The following is a 12265-nucleotide window of genomic DNA, read 5'->3' on the forward strand; positions in this document are numbered from 1 at the left end:
CACTTATAGCCATTTATATAATACAACACTCTTCCATTTATATAAGTGAATTTCTCTCATAATACAACACTCTTCCATTGTACAATTGAGTCTTGCTCTTGCTAATCTCTCTCCCTAATGCATGCTAGTGAGTGTGAGGTGAGAGGAGGGACAAGTACGGGTAGTGCAACATGGCGGTGTGACAATGCTCGCGGGAGGTGCGGTGGAATTACAGGAGTTGTAGAGCTTGGAGACCTCAAGGGTTACGAGCTCGGCCATTGGAAAGATCCTCATAACAATTATGGTTCACCAAAGGTAATCTCTTATTGGTGGATGTGCTTCAAGGAGGGTTAGGTGGGTGAGCCATAACAGCTTTGTCTTCATCCTTTTATCCAATTAAGAAGGCCCTTTACATAGCCTGGCCATAAACCCCCTCCCCTTTCAAGATCAAACATATGAATTTTTACTATATTAAGCTCCTTCCCCCCCAATGAACTTATGCAAGAAGTTGATGGGTGGGGTCACTTTGCAACCATGGACTTACCACCACCAATGAACAACCTACGTTTTGGTGAAAGAGGTGGTGAGGTGGTTTCTAAAGGAAGTAACTGTATAACTATATTGAGTGCCTTTACACATCATGCAAAACCTTGAAAAACATGTAGAAAAAGTATCAAGATCCTCAAATTTTGGGAGATTTGCCTCGCCCATGCTTGTGGATGGGGAGTCTCCCTTGTCCATTCCCTATCCATCGTGGACCTTTGTTGATAGCCTTGAAAATCTAGTGCCATTTGTATAAATATTGCCAAACCCCTGAAAACACGTTGGAAAAGCGTTGAGATCCCGAAAATTAAAACTCCCCTCGCAGACCTTAAATTTTTACAAATTTTTCAAAATTGTTAGAACTTCAATTGCAACCTTATGTGCCGGGGTTTTGCTCAAGAACCGTGCACCAACCCAGAGTTGTCCGCCCGCCGACGGTGAACGCATAGGTGGATTTCTGGTCCGCGCAAGCTTCTTCAAATTGAGGGCATCCGGCTATCCCCTCCCTGGCGACTGAAGGGACACACGAGCAACCTGCACGCGCCATATGATCCTGAACAGCAATTTGAGGTGTGATCTCCACTGCTTTCTTTTCGCACGTGTTCGTTTCGTTTTCAGGAAAAATGAAGGTCCCTTTTCTTCGTTGAGCAAAGAGTTCAAGATACTGTCTATACCTAGGCATCTGTAATCTGTACCTTCACTGAGATCTTGTCCATGTGATGCCTGGTACAAGGCATGCCCTTTATGCGAACCACATTTTGTGATTTTCCAAGATGCTGCACACTCCAGAAGCTTCTCAGATGTTGTGATCATTTCCTTGACTGCTGTGTTGCTATTAGGAAACCTATGAATTTTCATTGGAGTTGTTCCCACCATAGATTAAAGTTGGCCACCATCTGCTTTTCTCAAAGGCAGAGGCGTTAGAGCAAGTCCTGATCAAGTCTTCTTTGGAGCAGTGGTACAAATTTGGGAACAGTGTGAATGAAAGGAATATTGAAATTTTGATCCCATTTTATATCTGATACTATGCCTGGTTTTTTTTTTCTGGGACTAGTGCACTCATCTGAATGCCGGGGGGGCTGGAAGTTGAATGATGAAAAACGGTAGTGGTGTGGCCGTTTACAGGCTGCCTAAGCTCCCAACTGCTGGCCTGACCAGGAAACTGTTTGGCTGGTCAAAATGGTATGCTTGCCCATCTTTGGAACCCACGCTGACACTTTAATGCGCTCACTAGGTCACTCAACTGTCTGTGTGCCTGTATTTGTGGCTGAAGATGATGGATCTTTTGTGCTGAGCTTGACCCTGGGGGTGGATGCCTCTCAGGCACCTGGAACAAGCCTTCTATCAGTACGATGGTGACACTTCCTGGATGTGTAGCACAGGTAGTTTGTGACTGATTGAAATACTACCATATAACGGCTCCCCCTTAAAAGATATATCGAGGCTTGAACTACGTCGGTATGGAGCTCTATGAAGTAAGATTGATGTGGTTGATTTATCCAGACAGTTTAAGAGAAGTTGCTTCTCTTGAAAGCCTCATGAAGGTCACCTTCATTGGAAAATGTGAATGAGTGTGAAGTGAGGCCCTGATTGAACTGCTATGGTCCTCTATCAGGTATATCCTGAGACATTTCTGGTCCTCATACTGCATCACCCATGACAGTGGCCCGAACCTGTCCTGCAAGAGGCAGTGAAATCTTTCCCGTAACTCATAATACGCTGGGCATATGAATGTATAGTGGGTCTCATCCTCTACCTCCGCCTCCAAGTAGAGACTGGGAGAGCCGAGAACATCCCACGAGAGGAGTGGAGATGCAAAATATGCACCATAGGGGTGGGAGGACACTCTGAGCTGACCAATCGCAATGTCATGTGACATGTGGATCTGCCTGTACCTTGGGATATCAAAGAATTCATTCCCAGTGAGTCTCAAAAAATGCTCTGTGTAAAACTCACGTTTCGTCCCTATCTTTGATGATGTCACACAAGTCTGGGGCCGAGTAGATCCAACCAGATGATCCGGTTGATCTCATGTCATGAGAGGTCGAGGTGTGGGGAGTCTAGGTTGTACTGAATTGGAGGGAGACGATCCATTTGCAATCCATGATATTCAGCTACCTCCTGGTAAGGGTGGCAGTTGTCTTTTCCGTGAGATGGAGGGCAGTCTGGTCTGTCTCTCCCTTTCCCTCTCCCGCATTGAACTTGAGTGGATCTAGAAGGTGCTGGATTGGCCAATTCCTCGGACTATGAGCGAGCACCTTCAGGCTATTCATCATCTTTCTTAAGAAGTCAACGAGGGTTTATTCAAAACTGATTGTTCCTTTAACGAACCTCCTTAGAGGACGGGGACAAAAATCCAATAGCTCTATCACTTGGAACGAGAGGCTCGACGAGGCTTTTCACACTCTCATGCTTAAGTTGAAGGTGTCACCTCGATCTATGCATCATGACAACCATAGGAGCCATGAAATGACTTGTACATGGAAAGTTGGTCCTTGATCTTGCGCCTAACCGATGCATTAGGCACAAGACGGTCCAAGATGATCCTCCATCCAGCGCTCATCTCCTGGTCGCTCCCTTGCTTGTTGCCTTGGAATTTTGGGTCCACCACATAAGCTGCTGCATGCAATGGAGAGTAGTAGGAATTCCACCTTCCTAGACACAAGGCATGGATCTCCTCGTATTTGTCTTCATCAGGCACAAAGTCTTTCAACTTCTCTATCATGTGATCCATGGCCTCGTAGACCTTGCCTATGCATGGTTGCATAGCGTCTACAATCCTCAATAGGTGGACAATGGGCCTCACCATAGCATCTGTGGTCTTCACATGCTCCCACCAAGAGGCGTCATCCGCCCGTAACCTACACTCTTGGCCAGTGTTTGTACGGGACTCTTGCATGTTGACAAACTCGTCACTAAGGAAAAGCCCCCTCAAAGCACCACTACAATCCTTCAACCGGCCCAACATGAGGAAGTCATAGGCAAATCGGGTGTCGGAATATTTGAGGAGAGAGAGAGAGGACCTCTTGTTGAATTCATGCCGAAGTCTTTGGTGGTTGAGGACAAGGGAGACCATGGTGTTGGCGTCCTCAATGAGCGGGCTGATCCATGGCAATGCCCCTATGTCCTTGAGGAGGTTGTTTAGGCAATGAGCCATACAAAAGGACACCATGACATATCCATACATACCTTGGAGGATAGCTCCCGTCGCCCTATTGGAAGGCTCCCCAGCCGCAACAAAGCCCACTACATGCTCGGGGCCAATGATCTCCATGGTGGTAGCCCACTCCATCGCAAGCACATCCGCGGTCTTCCCGATCCCGGATGCATCATGAGATGAGATGAAGTACATCTCTCCGCGGGAATATGCAACCACGCCATGAATACTCCTCTTGCGGGTGTTGCTCCATCCATCCACAATGAGGGAGAGTCCCGTTCCTCTCCCATTGCTGCTTTGTGTTGTCGGCCGCTTGCTCTACAATAGGCTTCTCCTTCTTGAGCAATGTAGTGCGCAAGCTCTCGGATGAGGGGGGCATATAGGTTGAGCCATACTCCCCAATCTTCTTAACCATGACCTTGAAGTATTCCGACCTATTCAAGAAAGCAATTTACTAATGAGAAGGGGACTAGGATGATGAAAACATGAATGATGAATTGGCAATGATCGATTGCACTTACCTAGCCGCTTGAAAGGCAATGTGGTCGTGGAAGAAGAAGCGGGCCACCACCATATCCACCTCGTCCTTCAACTTGGGGTTCCAATTCTCCCCAAGTGTAGATTGTCGCCTTGGGCCATGCAAGGGTTGAGAGGCCGTGGAGATGGAGGGTGCCGGCGTCATGGATGGAGCAACATTCCAACTCGATGGTGAAGGTGATGGCGTGCATGATCCCGATCCACCACATGACTCCATCGTAGAGGTTTGAGTTCCTCTTCCCATCGTTGTGGGATCCACGGCCACTCGTGGTGTCCTTGCCGCTTCGACCGCCTCGTAGACTGCAAGCTTGTCAAGAAGTTCTCGTCTCTTTTCAGGCGTGACATTCGTGCAAAACCACACCTCATGCCCACTCTCATGCAAGAGATGGGCTCGCACTTTGTCGGCGCCACCCGTTTGCCGATACGGGCAAAGCTTGCATGCCCATGGCTGAGAACTGCCTCCATGAGCAGATGGGGTGTAGTTAATCTCCTCCCACCATGTCCATCCCGTCGTCCTTCTACAGGAAGTCCCGGCACGTAAGGAGGATGCCATGGTTGCAGATGGCTTGAGCCTTGAGCCTTCAGAGAGGGAGAGAGAAATGAAATGTTATATTAACGTCTTCAAAAGGCCAAAGTGACCTATGAGACCAAAGTTACAACCATGTGACATCTAATACACTGTCTGGAAAAGAAAAGAAAGAACTGAAGGTAAGTATCTAGCCCTACAATACATCAGTAGGGAGCATCCAGAAGCAGCAACTAGGGAGAGTGGGAAGCTAATGCTACTAGTCAAAATGGGCCTTGAGGGAGAGAGACTAGAGACTAGACTCTAGAGTGCTTGTGTGAGAGCCTAGAGGCTTGGAAGTTGGAAGACTCAAGAGGCTTGAGGGAGAGGTGAGAGAGAGAGAGAGAGAGAGTCTAGATAGTAGAGCCTTGGCCCTTGTGTGAGAGGCTTGGAACTTGGAAGTTAGAAGCTTGAGGGAGAGAGACTAGAGAGAGTAGATACACTCATAGAGTGGTGCTTGCCGCTTCAAGCTTGAGGCTTGAGCAATGAGCAAACTTGCAAAGTGCCAAAGACTCAAGACTCAAGAGACTAGAGAGAGGGAATTGCTCTTGAAGGTGTGTGTGTGTGCTTGTAGCCTTGTTCTTATATAGATATTAGATAGGCAAGAGAGAGAGGAAAGGGCCAAGCCTCAAAGGCCAAGGCAAGAGAAAGGCGAGGGCCAAGGCCCTAGCTTCAAGGGCCAAGGCCAAGCCTCAAAGGCCAAGGCTCAAGCCTCAAAGGCCAAGGCGTCCCCAAACAGCCAGAAACGGCCAGAAAACGGGCAAAAAAACGGCTGTTGCAGGGTGCAACGGCTCCCTGCCGTCCCCCCACAGTTCCGTCCCCCACAACGTTCCCTGGCTAGCAGCCGTCCCCGTCCCCCATCCCTTGTGAGGGACGCCTCCGGGGGCATCCGACCATCCCCTTCTTCCGACTGTCCCCTTCCGTCCCCGTTTCTGACGTGTCCCGGTGTCCCAAGCTACTGTCCCTTGTGACTATGGTCCTCCACCTTGGCTTTGTCCTTCTTCTCGGACAAACAATCCTTTGTGTGTTAGAATGAACCCTTGCGATTCTGCTCCTCACATTGCCATGGGGGAGTGTAATATCCCACATAGTGGGTTGGGGTGAACTTGACCCCTCTATATAGGGCTAAATGCCCATTGGTCTCCCTAATCCCCCACCTTTATGGTGGTTTCATAGGATCTTCGGGTGGGGGTGGGACCCGGCCGGTTGTTCACCTCTATCCATTTTGCTTCCGCTTGTGTGATGCTCTGTTGTTCCGCGTTCTTTCATGGTATTAGAGCCTTGTGAGCTCCTGCTCGACATCGGGCTTCGTTTCCAGGGGGTGTTGGAATGAACTCTTGCCCTCCTGCTCCTCATGCTACCATGTGGTTGTGTAATATCCCACAGTGGGTTGGGGTGAACTTGACCCCTCTATATAGGGCTAAATGCCCATTGGTCTCCCATCATCCCCCACGTTTATGGTGGTGAACTTGACTACTCTATATAATAGAGGGGTTGGGGTGAACTTGACCCCTCTATATAGGGCTAAATGCACATTGGTCTCCCACCATCCCTCACCTTTATGGTGGTTTCACGGGATCTTCGGGTGGGGTGGGTTTTTTTTTTTTTTGGGGGGGGGGGGGGGGGGAACCGGCGAGTTGCTGCTGGCCTTTGTCCACGGGCTATGCTTCCACTCGCGGGATGCTCTATTGTTCCGCGTTCTTTCATTGCCAAGTGACCTTTCTTCCCACAAGAGTAGCACCGGCTCCGAACTTTCTTTTGCATTGTAGCAAGTGCTTGATCCTGACCATTAAGTGACGCCCTAACCTTACCTTGTGAGATGAGGACGGCGAGACCCGCAAAATCAGCTTCCAATAAGCATTGGCGTGTCCTCCTTGTTTGTAAGGGGGGACCCATATCCATAGCAATAGTCCACCTTCTGCAAGCACACCTTTGAATTCATTGAATCTCACCACTCCAGTACCAATCTCCAACACTCCAACAACACGAACCATGAGGACTGATCAGCCCCCCTCAGAAAACTGAGGCAGATAGAGGCTGGACAGCAGCAAAACAAGCCCACAAAACTTACCGGAAGCGCCCAATGGGAAGGGAGGGTAGCGGAAGAACCGTCGGAGCTACTTGTCAGGATGCAGCACACACAAAAGAACTGCCCTCCACTACTGTAAAATAGCCCACACTCCTCGTGACACTGCTGCAGAAGCTTGAGGAAGCAAAAACGCAGCACCCAGCACAGCACCTTTGCACCTAGCAGGTGAAAACCGAGGTGGCAGGAGCACGGCAAGAGAAAAACGCTGAGGAAGGAGGGCGAGCAGGAGAAAATGCAGCCACCTGGTTGTCAAAAAACGTAGCCACTGTTTGCTGCAAAAAACGCAGGAGGAAGGAGGGGAAAGATCGCAGATGAGGCAGCTGGGATCTAGAGCGATGATACCATGCTAGAATTACACAATGCGGAAGCAAAACAGAGCAGAGGGAGAGATAGCAAAGAGAGAGATGTCAGACAAGATCAAGTTGTATTATAGCTAAGGGTTTACATGTGTCACTTGCATGCCACGTGGACATGCTTCTTCGGATCTGGACAGGCAGTAGGACAGAGTCAGACACCTTTTTAGGGCTGAGTGGGACGAAGAGGGCTGTAGCCAGTGACCAGCAACAGTGGATGAGAAGGCGTGGACCAGGCGGCAGCCTCACAAGGCTGTGAAGGGCAGCGTGGAACTTTCATTAGTGCAGCCGGCAGCAGCCCGCCGACAGGAGGAAAACGCCAGGATTGTGCTGGTCGGCAGCATTAAATGCTGGTCAGCCAGATTTGGTCCAGTCGGGCAGATTTATAAGGGCCTATATAAAGAGGGCCAGATCTTTTAGTTATTCATTCAAGTTCCCACTTGGGACTTGGGTCATTAGGTAGAAGTGCAAGTACCTTTTCAAGGGAAGCTCAACTTCCATTATGGCATTGTAACAGACAAGTATATAAATAAGATTTTGAGTAGGTTAGGTAACTGCTTTCTCTCTTGCGTTTTTATCCAGTTCTTTGTGCATCAAGCATCCAGTGGGAGTGTTGTGTTTCCGTTGAGTAATGATCTGGCCACAAAAGCTTCCGCATGTGTCATTGGTATCAAAACGCCAGCACTTAGCAGGATTTACAGTGCTCCAAGAGCAGTCCCAAGAGAAGGTGCACAGTCCGGGGCAAGGAACACAGCTAAGGCTTTGCCTACTCATAATTAGAAGTGCAATGCTTACCTGAACACTTGCCATAGCCTGGGAAGTCATGCATTGTCCACATCAAGACTGCTTTGCAGTTGAAGTCTCGTGACGAGGGAGGCCTGCTCACATCATGCACCTCGATACCTCTCCAAAGTATCAAGGAGGATGGTCGGTGTTCAGCAAAGCCATAGGGAAAAGGCAGTCCGTGGGTGGATGCCAAAGGGCATACCGGTGAGTCCATAGGAATACTGGTTCCAAGGGATGGTAGTCATCCTAGGGTGGAGCGAAGATGCCAGTGATCAGCCTCAGGGAAGGACCCAAGACCCTGTGTTCAAGGGACAGGGCATGAAGGCAGGGGGACTGAGTGGATCAGGATGCAAGTTCTTCAAGCGGAGCAGTCGCGGAGGATAGCAATGTTTTCCAGGTCAAGTCAAGTTGCCAGACATCCAAGGATGACAGTGAGGAGACACGGCAGGGAATGAGGGATGATGACAGTCATCCAAAGAGGCAGGTTGGATCCCCGTCATCAAGTTTAGCAAGGGGGGATGTCATGTGCATGCCACGTGGACATGCTTCTTCGGATCTGGACAGTGGGACAGAGTCAGACACCTTTTAGGGCTGAGTGGGACCAAGAGGGCTGTAGCCAGTGACCAGCAACAGTGGATGAGAAGGCGTGGACCAGGCGGCAGCCTCACAAGGCTGTGAAGGGCAGCGTGGAGCTTTCATTAGTGCAGCCAGCAGTCGGTAGGCAGCCAGCAGCAGCATGACAGGAGGAAAATGCCAGGATTGTGCTGGTCGGCAGCATTAAATGCTGGTCGGCCAGATTTGGTCCAGTCGGCCAGAGTTGGTCCAGTTGGGCAGATTTATAAGGGCCTATATAAAGAGGACCAGATCTTTTAGTTATTCATTCAAGTTCCCACTTGGGACTTGGGTCATTAGGTAGAAGTGCAAGTACCTTTTCAAGGGAAGCTCAGCTTCCATCATGGCATTGTAACAGACAAGTATATAAATAAGATTTTGAGTAGGTTAGGTAACTGCTTTCTCTCTTGCGTTTTTATCCAGTTCTTTGTGCATCAAGCATCGAGTGGGAGTGCTGTGTTTCCGTTGAGTAATGATCTGGCCACAGAAGCTTCCGCATGTGTCAACATGGGCTTATACTCACCAGCAGATAGGTATTGACAATATGAGCTGGAAAATGGATAGTTACAACAGTGGGGAGGGAGGCCTTTAAATAGGCACGTCATGAAGCCTCATGACCTACAATTAGTGTAAGCATACTTCCATCTTGTGACACACAGGGGTGATCAAATGGTCGTCTAGAGGCGTATGCATAAAGCATATCCTCCAAAACTTGACTCACACTCTCTATTTGCCCATCAGATTGAGGATGATCAAACTCATACTCAGCGTAGCCTTCAGTTTTTGGAAAACTAGCTACCAGAAATGTACAAAAAACTTAGTCCTTGTCACTTACTATGTCACAAGGCAGACCATACAATCTGAAAAGCTGCTCAACAAGCTATTATTGTCCTTGCGGGTAGAAATATTGCCGTCTTCGTTAGCCTGTCTAAAACTACCTAGATAGTATCATGCCCTTTGTTGGTCTATGGTAATTTCACAATAAAGTCCATGGAAATACTTTCCCATTTGTTAAAAGGAATCTCCAAAGGATGTAACAACCCTTCAGTCCTAAAGCGTTTAGCTCTGTTCACTTGACACTGATGACATTTCACTACATAATCTTGGACATCCACCTTCATCTTAGGCCAATAAAACATTTGTTTACCAAATCATAAGTATTTTGTATCCGCCAATGCCCTGTTGTAGGAGCGTTGTGAAATTCGATTAAGATATTCCTCCTAATCTCAACGTTATCCAGTACACAAACTCTCCAAATCCACTTTGACTCTGATGAAGATCTGTGCATCTGTTCCATCCAGTCCCCGTTCCATTCCTGCCCTGTCCCTGAACACAAGTCTCTTGTCTTCTTTCCCGAGTATTTGAGTATGGCACTTTCACTCCACCCCTTGGAGGATCATCCTCCCCTGGAACTGATGCTTGAAAGCCTTTCCTAGTGTGCCCCAAGTGGCATCCGACTCATAGGATTGCCATTCCCTTGGGCCTTGTGGAACACCACCAACCAACCTCCTAGGAATTCTTCCATGTCTTGTGTTCCTTTCCTTGGGCCTTGTACTTGTGCACTTTCCTGTACCTTGGACCTGTGCACCTTCATCTAGGATTGATCAGTGTTTAGCCTTGTTGAGCCTAATGCTGAAACAATGTTGCCTGGTCCCCACATCACTACAAGATCAAGACATGGGCGATGGTTTCATCCATGTGCAATGCAGTAGCAAACGTGTAGATAAATGGCTGGAATTGCTGGTTGTACAGCTCTAATGCTGCCACACAGCTTTGGGCTGCCTAAAAAGGTCTGAAAACAGGTCATACAGCAGTAACTATGCCAGGAGGGGGCAGAAAATAGGTCGTACAGCAGTAGCTATGCCAGGAGGGGGCTGAAATCAGGCTGCACAGCTATTAAGGCGCCAGAAGGGGGCTGAAAAAAGGGCGCCTAATTGAGAGGAGTGCCAGGAGAGGGCTGGAGTAGGGTGCCCAGCTCTAGGCATCAAGTAGATGTGAGCAAAATGGAATGAGAAAATTTCTCATAGTTGGTAGGTCCTCTTTTATAGACTTGGATGGGGGAGATAGCTTTACATGCTAGCGGATGAGATTACATGCAACAAGGTGAGGTTGCATGAGCTTGTATTACTTGTATGGTTGCATGGGCTTGCATGTAGCATGCATGCAGGTAGGTAGGCTTGCATGTGACATGCATGCATGAAGGTAGCTTTGCATGTTGCATGCATGCATGTAGATAACTTTGCATGTGACATGCATGCATGTAAGTAACTTTGCATGTAACATGCATGCATGCATGCATGATGTTAGGCGTAGGAACATGCATGCATTCCTACTTGTGAATGTGTATTCTTAGGCTCTGTCGAGCATGTACGCAGGCAAACCAGAGAGCAGTTTTCATAGTTTTGGCCAAAAAATCTAGGTTTTACCTGCGTGATTCTTTCTTAATGATGTATTTTTGGGTTTTTGATTTGATAGGATGATTAATACACTCCTAATCTACCTAATAACATGTGTAATGCAACCTAATGGTGTTTTTACAAGGTTTAATGGTGAGATAATGCCTAAAATGAACCAAATCTTAAAAATTAAGAAAATGCAAGAAGAAATAGCTTGAAGTAAAGAAAATGGAAGAGAATACTTACTCGCATATGTGCAACTTGAGCTTGAAGGGTTGGTCCATGCTCCATTGCACCAAGGTAATCAAGTAAACAACAAAACAAATAACAAAACACGAGTCAAAAATACCAACTGATGGATTTGCATTCTAATCAGGTTATGTCAATACTCCAATTTCAAAGTATAGTAAGGGGGTCCTAAGCTAGGGTGCTTCTCTGATAGCGGTGGTGCCAAAGATGTTCACCGATTTGGGAATGCTTGAGCCTTATGATGGAGAGAAGAAGATGAAGAATGCAAGGGTCTTGCCAGCTTGCACCTCTAGCCACAATTGGTAAAGCAACCTCGTCCTCAGCTGTAGGGCCAAAAAGCAAGGCCCTGAAGCCTGAAAAGCAAAGCATAAAAGAACTTTGAAAAGCTGGTCATATTTGAGTAATATTTTATTGTATAAAGTGAAAAAGAGAAAAGCTAAGTGAAAAGGCAAAGCAAAAGCACGATAGCTTCTTTTTGGCAAAAAGCAAGATCCCTTCAAGTATAAAATAAGCATGAACCTCTCCCTTCTCCTCATTCATTGAAACTTGGAGATTATCCTCACCATCATCAAGTGGAAGAGGACTTTCATCTTCGTCGCCACCCTCTCCCCACTGTATTGTACGGACCTGCTGTTTGCACCATTGTACGGGAGCCGCTACCTGTGCTAAAGCCGCCACCTGCTGTTCAGTGTCGTCGTCGTACCTCCTGCTGTGCACTACCATTTTGTTGAACGCCTACACCTTGTTGTTGTGCTACGCTTCCAGCGCTGCAGCCAACCAAGCACAGCTAACCAGCGCTGCGCCTGTCATAGCCACCTACCACCAGCCTCTGTGCTACTTGTTTTAGCTGCCTACAGCAGCGCAGCCAGTAGTGCAGTCAGAAGCGCAGCCAGCCAGCTAGTACCAGCCGCTTGCGCCACTGCTGTCAACAGCTGTCGGTGTGGTCCGAGCCACTTGCGCCACCTCTTTAGCGCCTGTACCACCTATGCTTCCTCAGCA

At 48.1% G+C, this 12265-nt stretch overlaps 1 protein-coding gene across 2 annotated transcripts in view; it reads left to right on the forward strand.

The window, feature by feature from the left end:
- Positions 1 to 805: 805 nt before the first annotated feature.
- LOC147618035 (4-hydroxy-tetrahydrodipicolinate synthase, chloroplastic-like) overlaps positions 806 to 12265 on the forward strand; it is a 41140-nt gene continuing 29680 nt past the window's right edge. The window contains exon 1 of one of the 2 annotated variants that reach the window (XM_086775273.1): positions 806 to 1092. The gene's annotated coding sequence lies outside the window, so the exon portion shown is untranslated. The remainder of the gene's footprint in view (positions 1093 to 12265) is intronic. The other variant, XM_086775272.1, reaches the window with a different exon arrangement.

This window comes from Cibotium barometz, chromosome 35, assembly GCF_041138505.1.
Source record: "Cibotium barometz isolate CiBa-2024 chromosome 35, ASM4113850v1, whole genome shotgun sequence".
In the NCBI taxonomy this organism is placed as follows: Eukaryota; Viridiplantae; Streptophyta; class Polypodiopsida; order Cyatheales; family Cibotiaceae; genus Cibotium; species Cibotium barometz.